Source organism: Nannospalax galili, unplaced genomic scaffold (genome assembly GCF_000622305.1).
Source record: "Nannospalax galili isolate Female #2095 unplaced genomic scaffold, S.galili_v1.0 scaffold829, whole genome shotgun sequence".
Taxonomy (NCBI): Eukaryota; Metazoa; Chordata; class Mammalia; order Rodentia; family Spalacidae; genus Nannospalax; species Nannospalax galili.
In genome coordinates this window covers 2,384,331-2,392,426 of record NW_008360329.1, presented here as the reverse complement: position 1 = coordinate 2,392,426, position 8,096 = coordinate 2,384,331, and the positions used below count along the sequence as shown (strand labels likewise).

Genomic DNA, 8,096 nt, shown 5'->3' with positions numbered 1-8,096 from the left:
AAAAATGTATGAAACAACATATTAAAATGAAATGGAGATCTACTTTAAAGGGTAAAAACTCATTTAATCTTATGTCTTAGAGGGCTTATACTGAGTTCAATACTGTATAACTGTATTAATTAACTGTGAACCTAGAAACTTACAGCCACTTGTGAAAGAGATACACTGTTGCTCTGGAGTGTGTTACTGAATATGTTAAAGCTGTAATGAAATGCTTTTTCTAATCATGTAGCTATTAAAAATTTTAAAAAATTATGTTAATTCTTATCCAGATTGCAGTGGGAAGAAAACAATAGAGAAATTCTGTGATGTAAGTATGATTTTCTGATACTCCTGATACTCTTGGTAAGTTCCTAAAAAATAAAAACGATTTGGTTGAAGGTGGTCTAAATCATGGTTTATTTTGCTGTGTGTTGGGACCCCATGTGGGGTCATGTAACAGAATGTGGTACTGCAAAGAAAACTTGGCAGCAAAGTTTTCCAAGGCCCAATGACCAAAACCTCAAATCAAAGTCAAATGCTTAACGAACCTGAGGTGTTTCTGGCAGTGTTTGCCTTTGTTGCATCTACAACTTCTCTGCAGCCTTAGCTCTGAACACGCAACCTGTCACTGTACTCCCGAGACCATCATACCGTGCAGTGCCAACAAATGCTGCCTGAAATACCTCAGCTCAGATTCAAGGCTCCTGAGTGTTGTGTATCTTATTGTTTTTTACTGTTTGTACAGTTTTCTGCTCTTATAGAGACATAATTTAATTATAGAAAATGAAAACTTTCAATATTTTCTTGCTGTCGTTTCTCAGCTGTTAAGCTTAGATTGTATTGTGTTAGAATGTTTGGATTTAAAAAATTGCTGTTTGAGTTACTGACTTTAGTTTCATAAAAAGAAAATCCTTAAATGGGGGCTGGAGAGATGGCTCAGCAGTTAAGAGCACTAGCTGTGGTAAAGAAGACCCAAGGTCAGTTCCCAGCACCCACATGACAGTACTTCACCACCTGTAACTCCAGTTCCAGGGGCTCTGAAACCCACTTCTGGTCTCCCAGGACATTACACACATGGTGTACTTGTATACATGCATGCAAAACACTCATGCACATAAAGAATGTTAAATGATTTTGGCTTGGATTAGGACAGAATTTTCAATAATTTCTGAAATAATCCTAAACACACTTCTGCCATTTTGTGCAATGTATTTAAACGAAGCAATTCACTTAACATTGATGGTTATCAAATAAAAATATCAACCAATTCTTAAAAAACACTGTGGCTTTTATCTGTCCTAAAGTATCAAATATTCAACTAAGAGTTAATGTTTTATGTAAAAATAAACATGTACATCCATCTCATTACTGCACAAATTAACTTTCATCATTAGTAAGTGATAAGATTATATATAAAGAAAAGAATCATCTGAAAACAAATTTCTTTATAGTTTATTTCAGTACGTATTTGATTTATATACTTATTTTATAAACTTATTAATATTTCTTTGGTAAAAAGGGGTTGCTAAAAGGACAAAGTTTTAAAAACCCTGGTCAGACTAGAGAAATGGTTCAGTAGATAGGAGGGCATACTGCTGTTGCAGAGGATCTGGGTTCAATTCCCAGCACCCATTTGGCAGCTTACAACTGCTTGTAGCTCCAATTCCAGGGTATCTGGTGTCCTTTTCTGACTTTCTTTGGAACCTGGATATGCATGGTACACATAAACTCACTCAAGCACACATGCATACACATAAGTCTTTGAGGACCAAACCAAAACAAACAAACCCCCCAAAGCCCTTGTATAAATTATTAACATAGAAAAATATGTCCATATAACTTTAAAAAAAGGGGGGGCGTTATGTCTTTGATTTGTAATCAAATTCATTCATGGTTAAAATAATCAAATACTCTACCAATCACTCAAGTTTCCTCAAAAATGAACAGTGAAGTAGAGATTTCTCAGGTCACAATACTGGAATTCATTTAAGGGCTTCTGATTAGTCATTCTCTGCTTGGGAATGAACCAAGTCCTGGGGAAAAGATCAGATTATTTTTTATGCTTTCCACTGAAGGAAACTGTCTTCAAGACAGGAATGATTGATTTATGACCATGAGGGAAAGGACACAGAAGTGTATCACTAGAAATGGACACTTTTATTTTCAAAGATCACATCTAAATCAAGAACTCTAATTGTGTATTGGAAGCAAAGTCCCCCTAATATTATGAGAACTATGTTGTTGTCTGGAAATACACTGCCCTTGAAATTTTAGCAATTTAAAATGGTTAGCTAAAGCTTTTCTCTACAAGGTCTATCTGAACATCACACACTTCAGGCACTGTCATACAGGAAAGTGGCAGACTTTGTACACACAGGACAGAACAATGCAGCCATAATAAAACATCAAGAAATGCACTCTTTGTTGAGGGCATGGATTTTTTTCATGTTTCTCTCTATATATAGGATTTGGAATAGTGACTCATATTTTTTGAAGTGGGAGTTCTATTACTGTTTGCTTTATTTTAAGGGTGGCCATAGGTCTCTGGGAGTCATATCTGTGCCTATTGGAAGGGGCTGCACATAAGCCAGAGACTTGGTAGTTGAACCTAGATACATAAAAGGCTTCTTTATGCTTTCTTCAGAATGGATATCTGTTGGGGACCCCTGTTGTGTAAAGTAGCAGTCTCTTCATGTCCAGATAGCCCATGGGCTCGGCCTCATATGCAGAGATTCCTTTTTCAGCAGGGTCATATTTAAATCAAAGAGGAGGAGATGTTGGGGACCCTTGTTGTGTAAAGTATCAGTCTCTTCATGTCCAGATAGCCCATGGGCTTGGCCTCATATGCGGAGATTCCTTTTTCAGCAGGGTGCTTTCCTGGCATCTTCCTGACTCATCTTTTGAAGCAGCCATCACAGAAACATGGCCTCCGGCTCAGGAACTGCCAGCTTTTTCTTTGCAGTCTGGCAGCCTGGCAGGAGCCCACTTCCACGTGTAAATAGAGGCATCCTAAAAGTACCTATCAGCTAAGGTTTTCACCACTACCCCCACAGTATAAAGTATCCTGGTTTTCCCTCAATGATCAGAGCTGGATTACTAAGACTTGGAGCCAAGCTGAGTCACTGAATAAAGAGCTGTAACACGGACTAAGCTGAGTTCGGTGTCTTATTGCCTACAATCCAGTCTCTCCAGAGAAACCTGTTTCTTCGTAAGCCACGACTCACGGAACCCTAGCTTTCACCGTCCTGCACCTTCCCGTGTTGATCTGGCAGCTGAGGGATCTCGCATCTTGAGGAAGTGCACAGGTGAAATTAGGATGGGACCCGACTGGGCCAGGCCTGGTAGCAGAAGCCTCAGCAGCACGGAGAGCCAGGGGCCCGCCAGCAGCGCGGAGATCCAGGACCCAAATGACAGACGCGGTGCGGGACCCACCGCACTCCTAGGTGCACGCAGGAGACCTGCACCACGACGCACCCAGCGGCGCGAGGGAGACCGGCGCAGTGCCCAGCAGCTGGCGCTCCGTGGGACCCCGCACCCCCATAGATATCAGTATGTTCATGTAGCTGTAACCATTCTAAACGTATGTGGCACTGTTGGTCAGACAAGGAGTGGCCCCTGATGGTCCTCATGACTGGATTCTTGGTATCTCTTCACTCCATGCAATGGGACGAGACAATCAAAGCACTCATTTCCTTGATCAAGTCAAGGCAATAAAACTTCACTGCTTTCCAGAAGCTACATTTCTTCTGGAGAATGGCGGCTGACTTCTTTAAAAGACACAATGTCATACAACTTGATTGTTGGCTCTGGAAGTGATGGCATTGCTTACAATGCTCAGAAATTCTTTTTTTTTTAAATATTTTTTAAAAAATTAATAACCACATGATTAGAAGAAGCATTTCATTACAGCTTTAACATAATTGATAACAATTTCCAGAGCAAGAATACATCTCTTTTAACCTACACCTTGAGGATCAATCCAGCCCAGAGAGGATGGTAGATCAACAGGAACAATGGAAGCATGTAGCTAACATCCAGTTGCAGATAGATCATCTTCATGACACTGGGCTTGGTGTTGTAAAACATACATTTTATCACCATTTCTTACAATTTGGGTTGAGGACTTTCTCTTCTATTTTGGTTCTCTTACTACAACAAGACAATGTTTTATACAGTCTGCAAATATCTGCTTACAATAGTATATACATTGGGACCAAGTTGCCAGATTCAGCAAAGAAAAATACAGAATTCAAGCTAATTTTGTATTTCAGATAAATAAATGCTTCATAGGAATTATACTGAAAAATCAAATTTAACTCAGCTTCATCATTTTCATCTGGTAACCCTAACATGGGTGCCTTAATTACAAGGCATAAATTGGCTCTTTCAGTGCTCCAGTCTCTTCTGATAGCTTGCTAGAAGAGGGCACATTGTTTATGGATGACAGTAAAAGAGTAAAGAGAATCAGGTTTCCTGAGTACTGCTGCTTATATTGGGTCTGGGGAATTTAGATTATGTGTAGTAAACTTTTGCAATAAAGAGTCAGATAATAAATGTTTTTATGTTTTCCAGGTCTTATGGGCACAGGCCTCTGTGGCAGCACCTCATTTCTGTTGCTTTAGCTTGAAATATCTACCTTACAGTATGTATAAATTGGTAAATAGGACTATATTGCAGAGAAAACAAAAAAGTTGGCATATACAGATGGACAGGAATTGGTCAGATATTGTTTGTAAGTTCTAGTTTTCTGATCCTTGATTAAACCATATTATTAGAATTATTGGTGAAACATAGCTTGAGTTTGCAGTCTCAGAACACCTTAATACCTCGTTTCTGATCCTACAATGCAGTGGCCTGGATTGAGTCATTTAATTGAACAATTTGTATAACTTCATGTTAAAATCCAGGGAAATTTTCACAGTCTAATGCTGCCCGTATGACACCAGTGTGATGAAGTAGAACCATCCCTTTAAATAGAACAATAAAGTAAAAGTATAACAATTGTGGGGAAAGGCAGAGAGGAAATAACTCTGTTCAGACTAAACATGAGTGACCACATACGTGGTTCCATCCTCATGAGTTACATTTTGCATTTGGCTTAGTCACTTTCATTCTATGTCATCTTTGGTTCTGAAAAATGTGTGCTATTGTTATTGATTATGTTCATAAGTTCTCCTATCTCTTTAAAATAGCCATTACATTTGCCTCGTTTTCCATATATTTATTCTCATATCTTTTTTTTTGTTTCTGTCTATGCTCTGGAGGTGTGTCCAGGTTAATCTCTACATCATGAATTAGAATTTGATGCTTCTGATTTATTGTACCTAAATATGCTATCCATCCACAAGCTTTGCTCTTATTTCCCTATACTTATGACCCCTTGCTATTCACATGGTTATTTCTTCATAGCAGTTTTAGTCAAATCAGAAATGTTGGGGTTTTGCTTGCAGTAAATTTGTTCAAGAAGCATAATCCTTCTGATGTTTGAACAATGGCACTGGTTGCTTGTGTTTAGTCTCAACGGAGTTTTTTCCTCTCTACCTTTCAATAATACTAGGTGGGTAAAGACACTTTGTCCAAATACTGATAGAAACAAGGAGCAGCACTAATAAAACCAAACACACAGATGCCCCTGAACTGACTATGTAGATGTGAATGACCTTGAACTCTTGATTCTTTTACATTTTTCTTCTGAGTACTAGGATTACAGGCAGGTGCCATTATGCCTGGCTTTATGCAGTGTTAGAGATCATATTCAGTGCTTTATGAATGCTAGATATGCACTTTACCAAGTGAACTACATCCCATCCCTCAATCATGTTTCTTAGTCCAAAAAATTAAACAGGGTCAATGTACAATTTTAAATCCATTAACAAGGTTTAACAAAAGTTAACATTAATGTGCCAAATAACATCTCACACACACACACACACACACACACACACGCACACACACACACACACACACACGCACTACATATTTATAAAGAACTGCCAACTTTAAATCTTTTAACAAGGTTTAACAAAAGTTAACATTAATGTGCCAAATAACATCTCACACACACACACACACACACACACACACACGCACACACACACACACACACACACACGCACTAAATATTTATAAAGTAATGCCAGGTAGAAATAATATAAAGAAAAATCAACATTATGAATCAAGTTAATTAAAATGTTCTAAGGATATAGAAGGGATGAATTATACATTCCTAAACATGCTTTTCATAATACTACTATATATAGCATCTATCCTAGGGCTTTAAGATGTTTATGAAAAAAATGATAATAGCATTTAATTACAATCATAAACATCAGAAATTGTGCTAGATGTTCTAATTTGTTTGTTAGGTATCACAACAGCTTGAGAAAGTGACATAATATCCACTTAAACTGGGAGCAGCTCGAGTCTGTGCAAGTTTAAAATAACTTGTTCTAGGTAAAAATACTTGTGATGATTAATCATGATTGTAAACTTGATTAGATAAAGAAGTATATAGGGAATTAGTAAAGCGTACTTTTAGTTTTTCTAGAGATGATTGACTAAGAGAGGACTTATACATTGAAGTGTGGGACTACTGCCCCATAAGCTGGGGACTCAAGTGGAATAAAAGGGGGAAAAGGAGACAGCAAGCCAGCTCAGATATTCCCTTATTCTGCTTCCTGTCTACCATGAGGAGAGCAGCCTCTGCAACATGCTCCTGGTGCCATGATAGTCTGCCTCACACAGGCTCAGAAACAATGGAGCTAGTCACCATGAACTTAAACATCTGAAATTCAGAGCTAAAAATAACGTTTTCTCTCCTTAAGGTGTTTATGTCAGGAATTTTATGACATGATTCAAAGTCTGACAAACTCAGTACTATTCCAAATGAGTAGAGAAATTTTTAACTTTTTGTGATTTTATGCAATATAATTTGATGTTATTTAGATTTCCTCCCCTCTCTGCACCCCCTTGCTGCCCCTTGACCAATTTGATGTACTCTAGTGTATATATAATAAGGTCTATAGAGTCTAATTTTTGTCCCCTAATGTCCTTCAGTTTGGGTCCATTAGTGGAGAAATTTTTACATTTTATTTGCTTGATTCTAGACTTCATGTTGTTTCTACCATGTTGAGATATATCTTATGTTCAAAGATATTTAAAGATGCGTATCTTCATAACATAATGGAGATAAGTGACCATCAACAGTAATGACTCTTTACTAAAATGTTATATGATAATAAAAATCATCCTTATTAATTATAATAATAATTTCATGAAAATAAATAAAATCAATATTTATTTTGACTTAAAAACTTTTTGTGTTTTTTGAGTAGATTTTATGTTTAAAAATTACTTGTCAGAATCTGTATTTTGGCAGATTGCAGAGGACTTAAGCTAGGATAATTGTAGACACATCCTAGTTTGTAAGAAAGCTGAATTATGCCTTGACTCATTGAGAAATATTATCAAAAAGATTTTTAAATATTGAGAGATTCATATCTCAATTGTTTGGTCTCTGAATTATTAAAATTACTCATCCATAATATTATTTTATAAAACAAGTAGTTTTTAGAGACAACTTGTATTTATCTTCACTTTTTTACTTTTTATAAAGTACACATTGCTTTAACACAAGAAGACAAAAACCCAACATAGAACTGTGGAAATGGGCAGCAGGCCTCAACCTTAGCTGAAGAAGAACTATTGGACAGTCGATTCCTGCTGGTTGTGGAAGAGCTGATCTTCTTTAAGGTAGTGACTCTAGATAGGTTGACTAGACCCCAGTGGATGAATGTTTACTGAAGGACGTCAGGACTGACTTGATAGGCCTTACATAAATGGCAAAATGCATTAAATCAAGTGGGGGTGTATGAAAGGGTATTGATGGGGAAAGGGGTATAAAGATGATTAAAATGTTGTGTATGAGATACACAAAAATTCAAAAAATGTATATATATACACATTGCTTCTTATGCTTGGGCATCTGAAAAATAAAATATTGTCAAAGTAATACACTATTCTTTTTGTGAAGGAAATTTTAAAAAAGTACAAAATAATGTATCTAACTCATCAAAATGGTGGCTGGCATGTTATCATTATCTTGAGCACAGTTT

At 37.0% G+C, this 8,096-nt stretch overlaps 1 pseudogene; it reads left to right on the top strand.

Annotated features, from left to right (window-relative positions):
- Positions 1-3,601, top strand: part of LOC103727964 — a 124,394-nt pseudogene extending 120,793 nt beyond the window's left edge.
- Positions 3,602-8,096: the final 4,495 nt, after the last annotated feature.